The sequence below is a fragment of the Ixodes scapularis genome, unplaced genomic scaffold, assembly GCF_016920785.2.
Source record: "Ixodes scapularis isolate PalLabHiFi unplaced genomic scaffold, ASM1692078v2 PGA_scaffold3__209_contigs__length_174095766, whole genome shotgun sequence".
Lineage (NCBI taxonomy): Eukaryota > Metazoa > Arthropoda > Arachnida > Ixodida > Ixodidae > Ixodes > Ixodes scapularis.
In genome coordinates, this window is record NW_024609868.1 from 133,778,638 (window position 1) to 133,789,277 (window position 10,640).

Consider the following 10,640-nt stretch of genomic DNA (forward strand, 5'->3'; position numbering starts at 1 on the left):
AATTAGGTCCACGCGAAGATTAATTCGTTTACGCTATTAGAGCACAGCCTAGACTGCACAGAATTCAAAGAAACAGATTCAATGTCAATATACAGTACACTATTTGGAGTAGCCTAACACTTCTTGTAGGCTAACAAAAAGGACCTCATACAGACCCAGGGAATATTCAACATTCCCATCCATATTCAACACAATGAGTGTACAGCAGAAAATATAGCAATGCTAGTACAGGGCATGTGGAAAATTACAGCAAGAACAGGCAGCTAAGGTCAAACCACCTAACAGTGTTAGGTAACAAAAATATACAAAAAATCTGTTACCAAAGTAACAGATTTTTTCTAAATATACAAACATTCTGTTACCAAAGTAACAGTAACAGACACAACATTTGGTCAATATACAGGGCACATTGATTAAAACATTAACATGTCGGACATGTTCGGCATATACTCCACGCACGCACCCATCAAAGATCACTTTGCTACAAAACGTCCTCATCCCGTATATAAAAAAACTATGTCCTGCATTATAAAGTTGAAAGAAAGCCAGAAATATAATCGGCATGCAAACTGCACAACCCAATTAAAGATCGTTGTCTTTTATAGGCGCCTGAAACACCATACCATACTAAGCTTTGAACTTGTCGAGTTGAGCGCCAGGAACAGAAGAATGCAACCGAACTTTTTCCAAGTTTCGATTAATAAAGCGCACATGCCAGCACAACCGCACCCTGCAAAACATCTTCAAAAACCTCCGCTGACACTCCTCGGAGCATAAATGCAAAAAAACCAATACGCGACCAGATGGTGATACAAAACATCACAGACATTGCGCAGGTGTGCTTCGCTTTCTATAACACACATAAAGTGAGATTCCAGGCTCTGAATGTAAGTGAAAGTAGCCTCCGATGGCACAGTTAAGTTGCCGAACATGTTTCTTGGAATATGGAAGGCTTTAAGCATTGTAAAATTCTGGTGGGGCCAGTTCAAGTTGTCAGACCCTTTCCTCAGTGACCCAGAACAGAGACAACCCTGTGAACTTTTTTCCAGGAACAGCTTGATTAGAAATCCTGCAACATAATAGGTGGCAGAGTCGTCTATTATGTTAGAGTCTTTACTTGATGCGAGTTCCGAAATATCGTCCAATAGAGGGAAGTCGTCCACGGGGGCACATTCCACGGCATCAGCGATTGAGGTTGTCTCTAGTGAAAACGGGGTCATCTCCTGAAGGAGGTTAGTGTTGCCATCTTCAACATTTTCCTTTTTCGAGAGCTTTAGGAGCTTCCTAATCCCAATGTGCTTCAGTCCACATGTAAACTGATACACATTAGGATTGGTGTTGCAGCCGTGTTGTTGCCTCATCTGCCCGAAAATATTTTCGGCATCTTGCTGCAGTCGCCGTGTCAAAAGAAAGCTGAAGTTATATTTCTCAGAAATATCCTCCCAGAGCATGAGGACGGCCCTGATAGTAACCTGCCACCCAGTGACTGTTTGTGGCTGCCGTCTACCCTCAAACTTCCAGGCTGCCACCCATGGAAGTTGGTTGCAAAGGAAATCAACGATTTCAGTGTCGCCCTTTCTAATCGCATAGCGTAACTTTTGTTCAGATTCTTTTTGTCTCGAGCTGTTAAGACAGTCAAAACGTTTGTCCATGCGGTCACAAAAGTATGCCGTGGAAATGGCCGCCTCAGGGAGCTGTCTGGCATACACAAGAGCTAAAAGTGCAACGCATACTGATGAACTGAGGACCTGAGTCGCACGTTTCACCTTCATGTTACTGAAAGGTTTCTGGTAAATATGCCGGTCTGTCAGCTTCAGAGCTAATCGTAGTCGCATCTCGTGCGTGGAGTGGTAAAGTTGCACAATGTAGTTCCAGTCTACATTTTCACTCCCGATGTGAAGCTTGTAAGCTTGCAGGTTGTTACGGGTGATCTTTATCAGGTGCGGGACATCAAAAATAAAATAGACACTTGCATTTTTACTTTGAAGAATGGCTGCTCAACAGACACTCCAAGTTGGTGCGCCAAACTTACGTTGGAGACACCCTGGTCACAGACCACTGCTTTGATTGTAATGCCAATGTCCTTCAGCTGCTCAATCAGTGGCATAAGCTGGTTACGAGTTACACAGGATGGTGTTGACGTATGCCCAATAGTATATGCTACAGGTTGCACCCACCTCCTAGAAACTCCAGAGAGGAGGAAAACCTGGGCTCTGTCATCAATACGGGAAGTTCGCTCAACACCATCATCTGCAAATCCGAGGACAACATCCTGCGCCACATCGTATGACAAGTTCTTTTTCAACATCATCTCGTCAAAAACTAAGGTACAAATGCGGTCGCGTTCATTCCATGACTTTGTTCTTGACACAATCGATGACATGATGCCTGGAATGATACCTGGCGTCATTTTGACATTGGCTAGCCACCTTCGTAGTGAACGCCGAGATGGTAGCGTGAACACTGAAGACACAAATCGGTATGCCCGCGGTCCATGCAAATTCAGATGGAGCACAAATTTCTTCAGCCACAGTAAAAATCGCTTCCCCTTGCCCTTCGACCTATTCTTTACATGCGATGATATGAGGTGAAATACCTCTTCAGAAACATGAGGCCGAATTATTTCCAGAGCTTGAGAAGCTGTCTGAGGCGTCTTCAGCTGCTGTTTCCGCAGTCTGGCTATCGCCTTTCTGTAGCTGGAAATTCTCGCCTGGAGTCGCTTGATAACGTCCTCGGGCCTTTTCGTGAGCTTGCGGAAAACAGGTGCAGGATGGTTTGGACCAGCTATAAAAATGGCAACAAGTCAGTGAGATTGAAAACAGTTGCAATAAGTGCGATACGATTTAACCAGTACAAGCACCACTAACCAGTAGCATACCAGGTAAGGTGTGGAGTGAAGCTTGAATTTTCTTCTTGTGCTTTACCATTCAAGCACTGACAAAGCCAGTGAAACTTCTGACCACCAATTACGTTATTCTTTTACTAGTCATGTAAAATGTTCGGTACTAAATGTCTTCACGCAAAATCCTTGATAACCTTGCAAGTTCGAAAGGCTGAAATAGCATGAAAAACGCAAAACAGCCATGAAGAATTCTCTTGAAACCTCCTCTTGATATGTGTGTTCCAGTTTCCCACACCTCCCCAGTCGTTAGTAATAAAAATGGTTAGATCGGTATGCCACACACATGAAGCAAAGACTATAGCTTATAAAGAGACCTAGAATTCTTTAAACTGATCCTTCTAGGACAGATTGTATTATCCACTGGCTATAGAGGTTCACACAAATATGTTTTAAAAAGTGGCGAAAGCAAAATGGGACACTTACAGTGTTGACCTGGACCACAGTGGCCAGCGAAAAGACCAGAAGAGCTGGTTGCCTGACTTGGGTCTGGAAGAGTGCGCATATTAGGCACAGGCTGGTGCTTTAAAATAACTCTATATTACCGAGTGCTGCAGAGTGCATTACTGCGGAGCTACATGGAAGTGGTGAATTCTGCAGTCTGTCGGGCTCTGCCTGGTCTGGAAAGGTGCACCATGACGAGATAACCTGTTAGCAAGCACAGAACGGCTCGCTGCGACGGAGCTGCACTGGAGTGAAGGGCCAGATGAGCTGGTTGCCTGAGTGGGACCTGGAAGAATGGGCTTGTTAGCCTACATAGAGAAGTTACTTATACCTTTGTGTATATGAGGGAAACACATTATTACAATCACCTATTGCAGATGCCCAGTTTATGGGAGGACGAACAGTAGGCACAGCTGATCGCACTAGGGTTGTTTGCCCTGGGTCCATAAAATCTTTTGCAGTGAAGTGATCACTGCAGACGCGATAGGTGGCATAGTGTTGCGAAGCAGACTTTCCAAGAAGATCATACCTCTTGGCATAGTCGAGCCAAGATTTTGACCTGTAATATATATTGTTTTTCAATGTGTTAAATGTACACTTTGGAACAAAATGTCAGATGCCAATCTGCAACCCTCTCTTCGACATTTTGGCTCCGCTTGCAAGCAATGGGGACATATTTTTATTTGGCAGGTTTGCTTTGGATGTTTCAATGCACACAGACAAATTTGGGTTCCTGCTCTAGAGTAGTGCAAAAGTAGGTCAACTAAGAAATCATGGTTTTTGCGCGAGAGGGCGAACACAAGAGAGTACAACAAGCACAAGCGCGCTTGTGCTTGTTGTCCACCCTTGTGTTTGTCCTTTCGCACAAAAAAAACATGATTTCTAACGTTCACCAACTCGCCCAACAACAGGTCATTTTATAGCTAGTTAACAGCAGGTGCACATTCACATTTCTTTAGGAAAAGACATTATCAGTAGAGAGCAATATTCACCCCACCATGAAGCAGCGCTTTTATAACTCAAATTTAGAGCCACATTAAAAAAGCACGAAATTTCACCCCACCATGAAGCAGCACCTTTATAACCCCAATTTAGAGCCACATTAAAAACGATACATTCAAGCTATGTATGAGACAAATCAAGGGCTGCTTCTTTTCCTTAACAATTTTGTCTTATAAGTTTAATTTGTCAGTTTTTATCTTCAAAGACAAAGTGGTAATGCAGTACTAAAATTAGTATAACTGACCTGAGATCGCTTAGCCCAAATCCCTAAATTACAGTTAAGGCATCCAGTCAACTTTAGCGCTTGATTTAAAAGCGCATTGTATTAATTAATTATATTGTGAAGAAAAATAAATTATTGGGATTTTTTTATATGCTCAAGTATGCAAATGGTTCCAAGGAACTATTGACAAGAAGGAGCTCACGCCAACCTACCTTGCGTCACGTGCGATTCGGAAAAACTTTGTGCCGGGTTTCTTGTGCGTTTTACCGTTGTTTTTACACGATGCGACACAGCAGTAGCTACAGTAGTAGCAACCGGAGAGCATCTGAGAAAGAAAAAAAAAAGAAAGATATAAACACAAATATTCGTAGCTCTTAGTACGATAGCGCAGCCCATGTAACAATAATAACACACACGGGAAAAGCCGGCTGCTGTCTGAGGTTTATTTCGCAGCGTCTGTTGGACCTCTGAGCATGCAAATAACGGGTAAAACAAACGGACACGATAAAGTTCGCTTTTTTCTCTGGCCCTTGTCTGCGCACGCTGTGTTTTGCTCGCGACTAAGCAATAGCAAAGAAATGAGAAAACGTCTTACCTTCTGAAGAAACCTGTTAGGCGCAGACAATATCCACGTTGTGCTCACATTCTGCTCGCTGTGCTCACATGTGCTCAACACAAAACGCGTTGACAGGTGTCATGCACCATGCGGTCACGCCGTCCAAGCACGCGTCCGTCCGTCCGTCCGTCCCGCTCCAGCCACTCCAGCCGCTTTCTCAGAGCAACTGCAGGAACCGGAACTGGCCCGTACATCACGTGATCTTCTTAACGTAGTAAACAAAAACTATTTGACCGTTTATGATGCTTGCAACAATTTTAAATATAATAAAATTAAAACTTGAGTATTTATTTATAACAAACCTCACGAAATATTTTCATTCTTTGGCACACTGGCACCACTTAGCGGTCGGTGAGAAAACTAAACGCTGGGCCGCGAAACGGCTCGAGTGGCCACTCTTTTCCTTGTGTAGATTACTCTATGCCTCGGGTACTTCGACTATGCGAGATTGTAACACGCTGACGCCACCAAGTGGCAAGACTCATAACTATGGTACGCTTGGCCATAGGCTTGGCTCTCCGAGGCATGATGACGTCAAGACCGAGCCGGATCTCCCGAGATGCATCGCGCTTTTCGACGGCTGATTTTGAAGCGCTCGCCGAAATCCAGGCATTTAGAGCGGAAAATACAGCCATCCGCTTGAAATATGACTATGCGATTGTCAATTACAGGTTTATCTGATTCGAATTGACTTATCTCTAGGTGTTTTCTGTATATTTTAAGTTTCGATTCAGCATCCCTTTAAAGGAGAACTCCGACTTTTCGAGCTACCTAATCCAAGGGCATAATCTGAATTCGGATGGCTTCCTTATTCCGAAATGCTATCTCATTCTCCCAGATTCACTCTAGTTAACCGAAACATCATTCTCCCTAGTTTTTTCCCAGTTTTCCCCGCCGCCCAAGCGTCACGTCACTTTGTGCAGCAAGGCGTGCGGCCGGCAATCGGGTACACTCGCGCTTGCTTTTCTCGCGTCTAACAGCAAAAAAATCTGGGCGTTCGTGCTGTTTAGAGTTGATAATTATATATATTTGCACAAAGTATGGCCTTGGTCTATGTGCATAACTATAAGAAAGTAAAAGAAAAACGGGAGCAATTGGAATTTCATAAAACCATTTTTGCAACTTGCTACGCTCAAGCCGCGCCTCGCTAGTTTCGTGATATCGCTGGTAAATCCATTTTCTTTTTATTAGAAGATAGCTGGTGAAAAAAGGTCGAAGAGTCACGCAATAAATTTTTTGTGAATTGCCAAAGCACCGCGGAAAATGCTCGGAATGTGGGTACAGATGCCCACACGCTCATATGACCTGAAGGAACGTGCCATTTGTTTTAGACTTTCTTTTGAAAAGTTACTTGTTGCAGGCGTCAGCATGTGTGACTACTCTTGTGGCATGAATATGCTCCTTGGTGCTTAAGTAATTTAGCAAAAGATCTGTAAACCATTTCTGAAAAGCGCTTCTGGTCGATGCCATTTTCAGCGTTCATGCGTGTGGCACATACATTGCTTGCCTTCCAAAGCGATGAACATGTGCATGCTGGGCTGGGACCTAAGACATGTAGACTGTGATTATCGTAAACAATGAAAAGTATAAAATGGAATGAACTGCGTTCGTGTAGATCAGATGGCAGGTTACTGGTCATGACGATTGTGTTAAAATGACGATTAAAGGAACTTCACAACCACCAAGCCAAACATCAAGGTGCAGGGGAATGCGTATAAAATACACAAATACACTGTTCATCTCCAAATAAAGAATATTTGCTTGAAGATACAATAGTGCGTGATGTACAGAAAGACATTATAAATCTTTTAATTCAAAATAGGGAAGGGGTAATTCCATGTAAAGTTTTTTTTAAGTTAAGTTCGTTTGGCACAGTTTTCATCAGCTGTAAATTTGCATGCCTCCCCTTAACAACATTAATATTTTCATAATTAAAAAAAAAACTTTTCAGCTCTATATAAAAATGTTTGCAATATAATAAATTAAAGACATTTTCATCACTTCTTCTGCAGCGAATATTGCACGCCAACCATTTGACAAACCAGGCAAGGATCTATCGTATATTAAAGGGGTACAAAAACAAAAATCGAAATATCCAAATTTCGTTCGGAAATGAGTCAAGCATGACAGATAATAACCGTAAATGATAATCGCACATTTGTATTTTAAACGACTGGCTATATTTTTTGTTCCAAGCCGTGCACTCGAGCAAGCGCTCAAAGAGAAGTGAACGGAGAGCGCGATGCGTCATGGGATATCCGGCGCAAACAAAAACAGAAAGAAAAGATTCCCCGCATTGGTGACGTAGCAAGGCTGGCGTGGTTATGAGCTTTGCCCTTGGTGGCGTTGTCAGCGTTGTGGTGGTGTCAATAGTGTCAGCGCGTAACAACCAAGCTGTTCGAAGTACCCGTTGAGTGACGAGCATGTTTCTGGCCCAAGGAGCACATAGCTTCCACAACACTGTCAGCTTAGGGCTGAACGTTGTGGGGAAAGCAACTTTTGTTCGAGGTTTGAGCGACGGGCTAATCTTCTAGGGGGACAATGGATGTGTCCGGTTGTACGAACGAGGGTCCGAGAAAGAGGGGAGTCCTTCCTTACAGTCTTCTTGGATTGTTTGGTACAATGCGCGATTTGTGAGTTGAGCTAGGAGGAAAGCTAAGAAGGAAAATGTTGAAATGCCAAAGAGCGGCGCTGCTCCGAAAGAATCTGCTATGTTACGACTACGTAGAAAGTTTCCCAACGTTGCTAAATTACCTCCCAAATAGGCTCTGCATGCATCCACCAGGTGCACATTGAAAGATTGTTTATTTAGCTTGAAAATTAGTTTTCTTGTGCCTTTCAACGGAAGACTGGTGTTTTTGAGGTTAGGGTGCAAGCTAGAAAATGAGCGCTGGAATTTCGTTTTCCTACCCTTTAATGGAGCTCAACACCTGATCCATGAACCTCTGTAACAGCAGACAGGAATAGCAATATGTCAAAAGTCATGTCTAAATTCAGACTTGAACTTCGTTCATACGTTTCTCTTCTTGTTTTCAAGATTTTGGCTGCATGAGTGGAACCCCTAGGGTCGCCCGAGCTAGATTCGACGTCTCAAACAAATATAGTGTTTCTAAAAAATTAAGAAAAAAAGAATTCTGAACTAATTGTGAATAACAAATGTGACTTTGCAAAATGTCGACTATAGTGCTAGATTCTGTACTATTTTTCTCGGTTCTTCGCGCTCTTCTTTGGACGGATGTCGTAATGGTCACAGCCGGCTTGAGTTTGCGCTTGCCACTCTTGAGCTGCTGAAGGATACTCAACTCGCAGCATGCGGCTATAAAGTATTTCGAGCAAAAGTGAAAATGTTTCATGTGACACTAGTTATCTCGGCACACAGCTCGCGCAAAAGCACCTTGACATAGTTGGCCTCCATTGCTGCCGGGGAACGCTTTTTTTTTTCCTCCCACGAAAACAAGGGCAAAAAAGAAGCTTTTTTCCGGCACTGTTTTTATAATCTATAGCGGAGCACAGATTGCAAAGGAACTTTCAACCTTGAAGCTGCGAAAAAATTACCTTGATCGCTGGCGTTCGGAAAGCCACTTGGCGGCTGCCCGAGTTGCTCGTCCGCCTGCACATCCGTGACGTACGCGGGTAGGGAAAAGTAGAGATTTTTCATTGATGCCAGTAGAGGGTCGCCTCCTGGAATCTTCCCGGCCGGCATAACTGGAAAGTTCAATAACTTCACGGAAATATATATATTTTTTTAATATTTTGGTTATCAGTTAAAAAAGGCTTATTGATGCGGTCTGCAAATTTCCAGCCAAATCGAAGTCTACCAAAAAATCGACGGAGTTCCCCTTTAATGCACATAGTACACAATGGAGAAATCGCTTGGCAATCATTCTCTTAGGAGTGTGAGTCGAGCCCCTTCGAGGCAGTTTGCTGCCGCAGCGTGCACTGTAATCCCCCCAAGAAGGGAAAACAAAATGAATGACCACTAGGATTTCTTTGTTCCAAGGCTTGTTGAGGCAGGAAAGGCTAGGGAACCAGTATTGTTGCTTCTTACTACCCGGTACGATACTCAAATCCGACATGCAGGGAAGTCGAAAGGCCTCTTGAAGTGCCCTCTTTCTGCTTCCTTGTGCCTTGAGTTTTTGCTGTGTCTACAATTTACGCTCGCCTGCATGCCTACACTTTTGGTCTCTTGGTTTTAAAAGCGCACAAAAGACGAGGACGGAGTAAGAAACACAAACGACGGACGAGCGCTTTCGTTTGTGTTTGTGTTTCTTACTCTGTCCTTGTCTTTTGTGCGCTTTTAAAACCAAGATGAATAACTACCAACTAGCCCAACTTCCCACCCTACTGCAGTTCTTTCGGTCTCTTTTTTGTTCACTGTGTTACTGAAGTTTTCTGTCGTTGCTGTCCCAGAAATGCTTTGTGGATGCACAGAAATACAAGGTGCTCGACGCCTGCGGCTCATTGGTATTGCTTTTCCCGGTACTACGGCATGAAGGAGGTGGCCTCTCTCCCTTCCAAGCAGCTGCGATATACTACAAGCACTGGGTTACAACTGCAGCTAGCCCATGGGTACTGTTCTGCATCCTGCACTGCATGTAGTTCCGAGAGCCATGTGAAAAGGCAGGTGTGACCTTTTTAGGCACTGTCACTTTGTTTTGTGCATTTTCTGCCGCTTTTTCGGGGCAACTTCTTTTTAAGGTTCAAATATTAGAAAACGGACTCAAGTAAGAGGGGGGGTTATCTGAGAAGACTGGCTTCTTTGCTAAACCTTTGGGACTGGTATTATATCTATAGAGTTCATGTACACCTTACGTTATGTACTTTTTCTTTAGTTTTATTTTACTTGGTACTTATACTTCGATGTTACGCAACAGCCACTAAAAATGAGGAAAAAACAAAAAAAATGTTGACTTGTCGGTTCTTTTCTTTTGTTTTTTTGCAATATGTTGGAAGAGTCAATGATGTGGTCGGTCATTCATGTTATTTTTCCTACACGCACGTCCAGCCTATGTTTACATAAAGCCCCAATTGCCCCTTAGCAACGGAAATAATCTGTGCGACAGACTAGGCGGCAGCATTGTGGACGGAAACTGGCCTGATTATATCTGCCATGTTTAGAAACTACATTTGATGTCAGGTTATGAATTCAGTGGCAAATTCCCCCCTAAAGAATCTACATCACTCTGCCAGCCAATCGCTGCCGTCAGTTGTCGTGACGTCACGTACGGCAAACAAACTGCAAACTAGTATCTGTTTTTTTTAATGGCAGGCCTCTGCTGTTGATGCGACATAGCACGTCAACACTCAAGCAATTCTTCCGCTCTTGACCTCTCCGTTTCACCTTACGAAGTCGTGACGGTGTCTGCTTTTGTTTGCGGTATTTCCCATGTGTCGACGTGAGAAGGCAGCGGTTGTATCGCCAAGGAAGTAGCAATCAATCTGTGGATTTGCTACAG

At 43.5% G+C, this 10,640-nt stretch overlaps 1 long non-coding RNA gene across 2 annotated transcripts; it reads right to left on the reverse strand.

Annotated features, from left to right (window-relative positions):
- Nucleotides 1–2,543: 2,543 nt before the first annotated feature.
- Nucleotides 2,544–3,997, reverse strand: LOC115331800. Of its 2 annotated transcripts, XR_006078125.1 has the most exons (4): nucleotides 3,712–3,997; nucleotides 3,445–3,629; nucleotides 3,326–3,388; nucleotides 2,544–2,784 (listed from the first exon to the last, which is right to left on the reverse strand). It is a non-coding gene; the product is annotated as an uncharacterized LOC115331800 (long non-coding RNA). The 2 variants fall into 2 exon arrangements; XR_006078124.1 differs by having other exon boundaries at nucleotides 3,326–3,629.
- Between the last annotated feature and the right edge of the window lie 6,643 nt (nucleotides 3,998–10,640).